The sequence below is a fragment of the Pygoscelis adeliae genome, unplaced genomic scaffold, assembly GCF_000699105.1.
Source record: "Pygoscelis adeliae isolate BGI_AS28 unplaced genomic scaffold, ASM69910v1 Scaffold241, whole genome shotgun sequence".
In the NCBI taxonomy this organism is placed as follows: domain Eukaryota; kingdom Metazoa; phylum Chordata; class Aves; order Sphenisciformes; family Spheniscidae; genus Pygoscelis; species Pygoscelis adeliae.
The window spans coordinates 4,052,164-4,061,683 of NW_008824056.1; the positions used below are offsets into that span (position 1 = coordinate 4,052,164).

General features: G+C 45.9%; 1 long non-coding RNA gene across 1 annotated transcript in view; it reads right to left on the bottom strand.

Annotated features, from left to right (window-relative positions):
- Positions 1-752: 752 nt before the first annotated feature.
- The window catches only part of LOC103925279, a 66,367-nt gene continuing 57,599 nt past the window's right edge, over positions 753-9,520 (bottom strand). The window contains exon 5 of the long non-coding RNA XR_664029.1: positions 753-2,804. This is a non-coding gene — a long non-coding RNA (uncharacterized LOC103925279). The remainder of the gene's footprint in view (positions 2,805-9,520) is intronic.

Sequence of the window (9,520 nt, forward strand, 5' to 3'; positions counted from 1 at the left end):
GGAACATGTTCCCTGTGCTAGGGATTGTGTTCTGGGGACTGATGCTAGCAAAAATCCTAGAAGGAGGGATTTTTTTTCAATGAAAACAGACTGGCCACTTTTAAAGTGCAGTTTTGTGTATGCCAATATAGCGTGGATGTAAGACTGCAAAGCTCAGAGTAGAAAATAAAACTGTGAAAGCAGGCAAGCCTTGCACTGGTGTGTGGTCAGAAGAGTTTCTGCTGTAATCAGACAAGTGATATCACATCTCAAGGCGTGTCAGTTTCCTAAATCAAAACAGTATTGCAGTGAATCAACAAAAGAAATCCACAGGCTCAAAGCAGGCGTGGGTTGGGATCAGTCCCAGACAAAAGCCCTTTCCCACCACCAGGTCATTCTTCCCTCGGGAAGGCTTGCAGAGCACCTGCCCTGCAGCAGGACTGCAAACCTTCACGTAGACGACAAGAGGGGCTTCTCTGCCCGAGCAGCCTCCAGCTCCTGTGTGTGTCTCCATCCCTTTTCCCAGGCATCTCTCCTAAACGAAGCTCTTCTGCAAAGGGGCTGAGGTGAATCTGTCAGCGACGTCTTACTTACCATAAACAAATTCTCAAAATATATACCTTAACCTGTCATGACCCTCATATCTAATGGTCAGCAGGACCTGCATGTGCAGAAAGGTGACTGGAAGAAAATGAGGGTAATCAGTGAGACATCTTTCCCACCCAGACCCTGGGGATACCTTCTCTACCATACAAATCTAACGAACTCTTCTTGAAATATCACTCCTTAGATTCTTTTTCCAGAACAGAATTCTGTTTTAATTATAATCAGTTAACATGTTAGGCAAACAGCTAATAAGTCTAATTAATAGACAGAATGAATAGTTTTGAGAAGCAGTCGATACCAGGTAATCCTTAAAAATAAAGGATTAAACTAAAAATCAAGGCATAAAATTTGAGACTGGAACAGAAAAATCGGAAATGAAGTCAGCCTAAGCTGAGCGCTTTAACATTTGTCAAGGATTCAGTTCTTTCCCTTGCCCCATAAGAAGCAGAGAGATTTGTGTTTCAAAGGAGTGATAGATTAACTATTTCCTTTGCCCTTGGCCAAGGCTAGAAAGTTGCCAACCACTGCTGGTTCCCACTTGCTGTATGGAAATGAGGAGCTTGATTTTTGGTTTTTTTCTAGACTGCAAATCAAGCAACAATAGGAGTTGTGCTGATCTGAGGTTTTGATTTGCTGTGCCGCGTAAGAAGAACGGCGAGAAGGGGGGGAAGGTGGGATCATTTTTCGGCTGGCCTGTGCCAAGGTCCAGAGTCAAGGTACCCGCCAGGGTGAGGTGCTGTGACCCCCAGCTTGTTCCATCAGAGCTACCAGGTACCGCATCCGCTGGAAGACAGAGCTGTCTCTGTCACAGAAACTCTGAGAGCTGGAAATATCAACAGCACTTGGGAACTGGAGTCTTGGTAAATGTAAGAGACGGTAGGAAAAGCTTTATAAGCTGGAAAAGGCTGGGAGAAAGCTTGCAGATTCCAGTCACAGATCAGAGAACAGACGAAAATGCACTAAGTGACAGACGTTAGCTTGTGTTATGTGTGTAGTAAGGTCCAGAGGTTGTCACTACAGATCAGGTATTTCCAGCACTTATTTTCTTTATGTAAGTTGTAAAATACTTCCAAAAAGTACTGGTTAGGCGACAGGATAATCTACCCTTGATCTGTTCTTGCAAGGACAGGGTCGCTGTGGGCTAAATTATCATGACCACAACTTAGCAGCACTTCATAGGACCATATGAATAAGACAGACAGCAAACGTGAGCTCCGAGAGCACAAGTCCATGAAGAAGGCATGTCTTGGAGCAGGGCGAGGAATGCAGAGGCGTGTGCTGGAAGGTGTGGCAGGTATGTGTGAGCTGTTAATGACTGTGCTGAAGAAATCCTGGTGATACAGAGGTGAAGGAGTCCAAGAACTGGAGCACAACCCATGCTTTGGTATCAACTGAAGGACTGATCTGTGGCCGTAGCAGCTGGTGCAGGTTCCTGGCATGGAAATGCTGTTCAGCAGCAGCGATTCTGAATCTCACATGCTAGCAAAAGATATGGGCCTGCCTTGTTATTATCTTAATTTTCAAAGACTTTATAATGGCTTTAGGATGGCACAGCCATCCTGTCTTTCATTTGAGACTTCACCAGATAGGGCGCTTCGCAGCTATTGCCACCCTCCTCTCCATAAGGCCTCTCTGAAGCTGACCTCTTTATCACCCATTTACAAACAAGGAAAGACAGCAAAACTAGGGGTTTAATTTACTCTGATGCAAAGTGGGTAAAACTGAGAAATCTGATAGATGAAATGTGGCAAAAACACTGTCTAGCATTCGTAAAGCTGAACTATGAAAAGCTTGAGTTCCACAACTTGAAATGTACGCAGTCTGTCAGATTGCGAGTCAAAGCTGTGGCAGGATCTGAATGCACCTTTTCAGCCCCACGACTGAGTTGCGAGTCTCTCTCTCTTCATTGTATGTGCTTCAGCTGTGGCATACCAACGGGACCTACACAATCCATATGTGAACACTGCTCTGCCTGCCCACATTGCCTCGCTGCAAAGAATGGCTCTCAAGTATGGGTTGTCAACATTGCACCAAAATTGCTTCCCCCCCGAAAGTTTGGTGCTGTTCACCTTATTTGCTTCATTGGCTTTCACAGTCCCCCTTGGTGGTCCCATGCTGCTGTGAAGTGCTGTAGCACACTCCCGAGAACAGTCACAGCGTGGCAGTGGACACGCTGGCCGCAATCAGTGCTTCGCACCTGGGAACAAGGTATGCCTTGCCTGGGAAATGAAAGAGAGGTGTAAGTGATCTTTCCTAATGCCTGGCAGTTGTCCCACCCAGGCACCACCTGCTTCTCCTGCAGTCAGAAGGAAGGACAGGGATCACGCAGCTGGCGGGGGAACAGCCATGGACTTGGCCCCATGTCCAACCAGCAGTACACGATCAGGCATGCTACCAACAGATGCTCCCAGGTATTCCAGGCAGGAGACGTGCTGCGTCCATCTCAACTAGACTTTCGAGATTTTTCCATCCCAAAGACTTGGCTAGGTGATTGATGTTTGGGTTTGGTTTTTTTTTTTCTTTTTTATGTGTGGTAACTTAAGATGTTTACTACTAGACAGGATTTTTGGTTCCTTAAAAAAGCCAGCCAGATTCAGCTACTGAAAGCAGACATCTTCAGTGGTTGCACTGGGTGTCTGCCGACTTTTGGCCTTATTCTTTTATCTGTCTTGTCACTAACCCAGGTCTGCTGATGCGGAGGGATTGAGTATACGGTGCCAACAGCCTCTTGGAGATGTATTCCCACCCCTGCAGTACCCAAAGTCACTGCAAGCGCCTGCCCAGCACTGCACAGTGTGGTGGGAAATGGGCATATCAGGAGGAAGGGGAAGCACATGCTGTACTCTGTTCTGGGGTAATGCAATGAGGGCTTTTTGTTGGAAACGTGAGGTATGTGCCAAATGTTATCATTGCCATTCAAAAAAAAGGGCTGCTCTGCTACAGTCATCTATGTTTCAATGTCTGGTTATTGTGAAAGCTAAGAAATGCCATCCTGTCCACAATAAGAGGCCATCTCTGAATCATATCCTTCAGTAGTTGTGCCAGGAGGCGTGCAAAGGAGGTTCTCATCACTATGTATGTCAGTAACAAAGTTTCCTGGGAATAAGTGAGGGGTCTAGAGGCTTGTGGTATTTGTCTCATGAATTCTTTTGTTCGCATCGGTTGGTCCTTGGGAAGCTGCTGTAACACACCAGGAGAAGAGCATGTTAGTCATGCCTTTACAGGAGCTTTGCATATCCCTGCCCAAGAGGAAAATTAATATCATCACAGTGGTTGTCTGCCGAGTCCCCGGCTTTTCTGAACAGATTTGTGTCAGCTGAGAAAAGTGAAGTTGACCTTGTATGTGGACAGTGCGGTAACACCGCAATTAAACTCTAATTCTTCAAATGTATGCACTTGGGGGTATTCTCTCAGTAAAAGCTAGTGCATCCTGTGCTACTGATTTCTTCCAGGTTGAGTCATATTTAAATCTAATTGTTGCAAGAGAAGAAGAACAAGCCTAGTCAGCCAAAATGGTTATAGGAGGAAGAGAGAAATCAATTTAGGAAATATGAATCACTTGAACTTCACAAAATTCCTGAATGGGGAAGCTGGGGCTTAAAGATAATATAAAAAATCTGTTCAGTACTGGAAACAAGCCAAGTCCTGTGGCTCCTAAATGGGTGTGTAACCACAAGACTTCCTGTCTTCATCTAAACAAAGATGCTTGCTCATCATTCTTGAAAAAGATGCTACTCTAATTTTTTTTGTTCACGTAACAGCGCAAAGAAACTTAGCTTTGTATGTTACGTGTCAGTGCAGTTTGCGATGTGAGAATGAAGCAAACTAACAACTCCATCATGTATCCTAGCAAAGTCCAAAGTAAATTTAGTGTTGCAGCTAACGTTATAGAATAATGATTTCCTGGTGAGATCCAGTATATTCAGTGATTACAAAATCACATGCTTTGGTGAAAAAGGGGATTATAGTGACTGGTTTAAAATTGGCTACTTGGCCTGACCAAACAGCTTTATCCACTGCAGAGATCATAAAGATTTTTATCACAGTGGGATTAAGTCATTGATTTACATCTGACAGTAAATTAAGCTGAGATGAGTGATGTTGTAACCATCTCCAGTTTCCTGCCCTGACTCTCTTGGATGTTGCTAACCCTGGAGGGAAAATGCTGAACAGGACTTCTAGCAGCTCCTGACTCAGTGCAGCTTACAGCCCAGCACATTAAAGATTAGTAGCACTTATTTCAATATATTGCAATAGTAAGAGTTGACAATGAAGAAATGCGTAAGACCCTAGCAAAACCGAGTACAGGACAATACAACAGCAAATTATATTTAAGGTATATAACTGTAAAGTGATGTAACTAGAAAAAATTATAGCTTCACCTATAAAAAATGAGCTGACCATTACCAGGCAGGAGTGAGGCCTCAAGCTTGTGCCAGATAGTGTGAAAACATCAGCTCAGTGCCCTGCAGTGGTCAAAAAACCCCAACAAATTTAACACTGGCAATTATTAGGGGACCAAAACAGAAGACATAATTATGGTAGGGTACAAATCCAGGGTTCAGCCACACATTGAGCACCATTTGCAGTTCTGGTCGCCTCATCTCCAACAGATACATTAGAACTGGAAAAGATTCAGAGAAAGGCAACGTGCTAGAAGCCATCGAACAGGGTGGGTAAGGGTGCCTACAAAGAGCGAAAGATCACAAGAGCCAAGTTCAAAGCAAATCAGAGGAGGTCATTCCTCATACAGCAGCACTAGCCCTGTGGAATGCTTTTCAAAGGGCATTTGCGAAAACATGCAAAAATTTCTCAGAGACTCAAGGGGGAAATGGACAAGTATGTGGAACAGAGCCAGTGGGAATTACCAAAAAGTCCACAACCAGCTCATAGAATCCCCTGAACTGAAAATATTAAAGACTGGAAGATTAGCAGGGGAAAAATAGCAGGTATGTTTGCCATTTTCTTACTGTTTTGTAGGTATCTGCTTGCAGCTGGGTTGGGAGAGAAGGCCCCCCCCCAAGAACAGGGGCCTTGGACTGATGCAGTATGGTCTGTGTTACATCGTACACCAGACTATAAAGTGTGGCTTTTCAGAGGCTGCTGTGTGTCCTACTCATCTGTTCTTGCTTTAGGGCCAGCAACCTCCCAGACAGTGATGTGGAAGGCAGCCTGTGGTCGTAAGAGCTTTGGGCATGCAGTTCAGTCCACCACTGCACATGAATCATCATCCGACTGCACCATGATAGATTTACTTAGGAACTGAATACCGTCCTTCACAAGAGTCAGTAAGAACAGCCCTGCCTCTGCCTGCACGTCTTCAGCACAGGGAATTGGCCAGCAGCAATCCTGTATCCCATTTACCGGCTTCGCGCTCTGTAATTATAGAGAAGCCAGGGAAGAAAAACAAGACTGCTCTCTAGCAGGGACCCAGTGAGGATCAGGCAGCAAAAAATGTCTCTGGGTTGGGTTCAAAGTATGCATGAAGCGGGAAGAAGCATGTTAGAGTGATCCAGCTCTTCACCACATGGCCTTGCCATTGCTGAGATAGCTACAGTTGCTACCCCAAGACTAAACCTATGAGAAGTACACAGCCATTGAAACATATCCAGTCTCTAGGCCTTCTGCCTGCAGAAATGTAGCTGAGACTCCGTTAAAAGCATGATAAATCTCTGACATGCAGCTGAAGATTCAGGTAGTCTACCCCTTCCACTGTAGCTTGCTTTTTTCTAATTTTGTGTTGCTATTCCCCTTCTGATAATTGTAGCTCCTTGCTGAAAAGGCTGGACGAGTGTTTCAAAACACTTCTCTGAAAGAGAGATGTGGTGCTGGTTGTGGATATTTAGAGCCACTGTTCCGACTGATCACTGACGCTCACGGATGTGAGAGTCTGTGTAAACAAGCAGGGAGACAGATCTGCTTTCATACACTGACTCTAATGTCGTGGGTCTCTGGTCTCAGGAATAGCATCAGGAAAGGCGTCCTGCTGACCAGAATCATTATTTAAGCGGTGGCTGCCTTAGCACGTGGGCTTCACGCCTGCACCTTCACTGGATGTTACTGTGTTCTGGTAGTCTGTGTGTTTTTCATTATAGTTTCACAAAGTTATAACTAGAGATTCATCTGTCCTGTAATGGCACAGATTTTAGCCGATGAGAGAGTCACACAGTGACTGTTCTCCCACCTGGTGCAATGTGCACAAAGCTCTGCTGAAAGCTTCTGTGGTGTGCAAAGGAAACACCAGATATTTTGATTCGTAATTGTCTCTCTTCAGCTATTATCTTGGAAATTCACTGATTTATGTCCAGGCATGCAATGAAGTGATTGTTTGGAAGTTGTCAGGAAAAGCCTCTCATTTCAGGTGTGAGTCATCTTTCTGGGTTTTGTCTAGCAAAGAGGCAATGTGGTTCAATGGACTTTTTCTCCCTATAGCCTGAGGTGATACTGGCGTCACTTCAAGCCATAAGCAGCGAGATAGCAGGGCTGTGAAAGCCTCCTTTGAGAGCCGTGAGTGCAACCTGTGTAACACAGACCAGCACAGCCCCGCACCCGTCTGAAACTGGCCGTGAACTGCTGCAATATCCTATGGCTTTTCCAGGTGCAAGGGCTGCCCCAACTGAAGAGCCCCGTGTTCCTGGCTCCTGGGCAGGCGCCTTTGGTGGAGAGAGAAACCCTGTCCAGAGAAAGAAAGTGCATGTCTTCAGGTGCCCCACAAGATCTTACAGCCTCTGGGCATTACTCACCAGAGGGTAACTTTGGGGCCGAGGCTGCACCCACACAGCCCCGTCGGCTGCGGGCAGCGAGTGGGTGCCCACTGTCCCCAGGGAGCTCCAGGCCGGCTGTGCCGGGCAGTTCTTGTGAAGCTAGGGGCTGCCGCTGGACTTCAGCAGACACTGAGTGTGTTTACAAAAGGATTAAGCAAAATAAGCCGTTGGGTTTCTCCATCCCCCCATTCATGGGGCCTAGTCACTTCTTCATCTTTCTTTGTCCATGTGGTATTTAAAGGCCTGTATTTTAAGCCCACTAGTCGTCCCCTCAGGAGTGCATTACGGGCTGGCTAAACATTATGTGGTAGTCTGCAATGCCACAAGGACCTGAGCTGCACTCTCCTCCACTACAAAGCCCCTGTACAATGCTGCTTTTGGTAGCGTGCACGGAGCAGGCACAGCTATTGGCGTCTGGTGTCTGCTCAGCTTTATTTTGAGGTATTTAAACTTAGCAAACTGGCTTTTTTTAGGTCCATATGCACAGATCAGGTGGTCACCTGTGGCAATATGTTTATTCACAGATTGTAGCTACTTTCAGGGAACAGCCTTCTCTAAACATAATTAGGGCTATTTAAGTAGCTGCTCCCAATTGCCTCTCGGTTCACACAAAACACCACATACTCCCTCATTGAGCAATAACTCGTGGAGATACAAGGGTGAAAAGCCACAGGCAACTTGCTGTTGAGTGCCTCAAAGATTTTTATGATCCTGCTGTAAATGGATGTTTACTTTTGAAGAGCTGCACACCTAGTATACTCTGCCATTATATTAGTTTTCAAACTAGCAGATTTACCTGGCAGTTCGACAGTTGTTAATATCCTTTAGCCTCTTTTGCCTTTGCCCATATTAAGTAGGTGGTAGATAGATGAAGAAAAGCCTGATTCAGGGATGAATGTGCATTTGACTGGTAACACAACATGTCCCTTCAGCTCTGGTAAGTAAGCTCAGGAGGAGGACGAGGGACACCTTCTAGGAGAGGAGGAATGGAAAAGCCTTGGCACGAAGAGGAGTGGTGAAGCCTGAAAGGTTGGACAACATCAACAGAGGACAGTTTTCATGTCATGATGACCATGTTCCTTTCCTTGGCACCTTCTCCTTGCCCCAAGACTACAGTGCTCCTTTTTCATCTCCTCCTTGCCCTCTCCTTCCCCTCTTTCTCGTCCACTGTGCCATTTCTTGCCTTCTTTCTTTGCCCCTTGACATTCACACTGGCCTCCCAGGCTCCATCCGTGGTGGCAGCTGCTCCCTCTCCCACACCCACCTGGCCCCACTCATTCCCACCGAGCCCCTCGTGCATGCCACTGGCCCTCCCTCTATCTGCCTGGCTTGTCCCTCCCTCACAGTGGGCCTGGGGCTTGGTGGGATAAAGGATTGGGGTCCTTCCAAAGACAACTTCTCAGCACCAAGAGGATGGAGAGTAGACACAGGAGTTCACCTCAAGCAAGCATTCACGTGACTGCCTGCTTTGAATAAAAAATAAAGACATCTTCAGATCTGGGGGATTTGCTTGGTGCCTTTTTGTCGCCATTTGGTTTTGATGAAAAGAACATGCCGCCATTTGGGAATGCTGAATTTGCATCTCTCACAGAGAGAATTTCAGCCAGATAAGTTTTTGTAGGTCCAGAACGAATGTGCGATTCATCAACGCATGTAATAACACATGAAAAAACTTTCCCGAGAAACTCTGTAATACTATTTTAGGATTTTATTATACTAAGATTTTAGGAGTGATGCAAGAACCAGGAGCTTACACATCTTTGGTAGAAACTTTGCATTCCCTGCACATACGTCATCGCTGCCTGACCCACCCAGAGATTTGGGCGTCCAGGGAGCACAGAGCCAGGGCTGGCGTGTTGCTTCACACAGTGGAGACCTGCAGCAACCACATTACTCCGGGTAGCGCCGTTCCTGCATTCATCTAGCACTGTCACAAATACAATTACTCTAACACTAACAGGGAAATAAGAAACATGAAAGACGCAAAAGCTGTTTATAAACAGCTCCCCTCCCTTCCTAAAAATGTTATTAACTATTTCATAAGGTAACATCAAGCGGGAAACCCGGTGCCAGTTTCCAGCGCTACAGATGCCACTGAAAAACAAAGGAAGCTTTCCAAGCGGAAAAGCGGGCCACAAAAAAAAGTGTGAGCCATGAAGAAACCCTCCTTG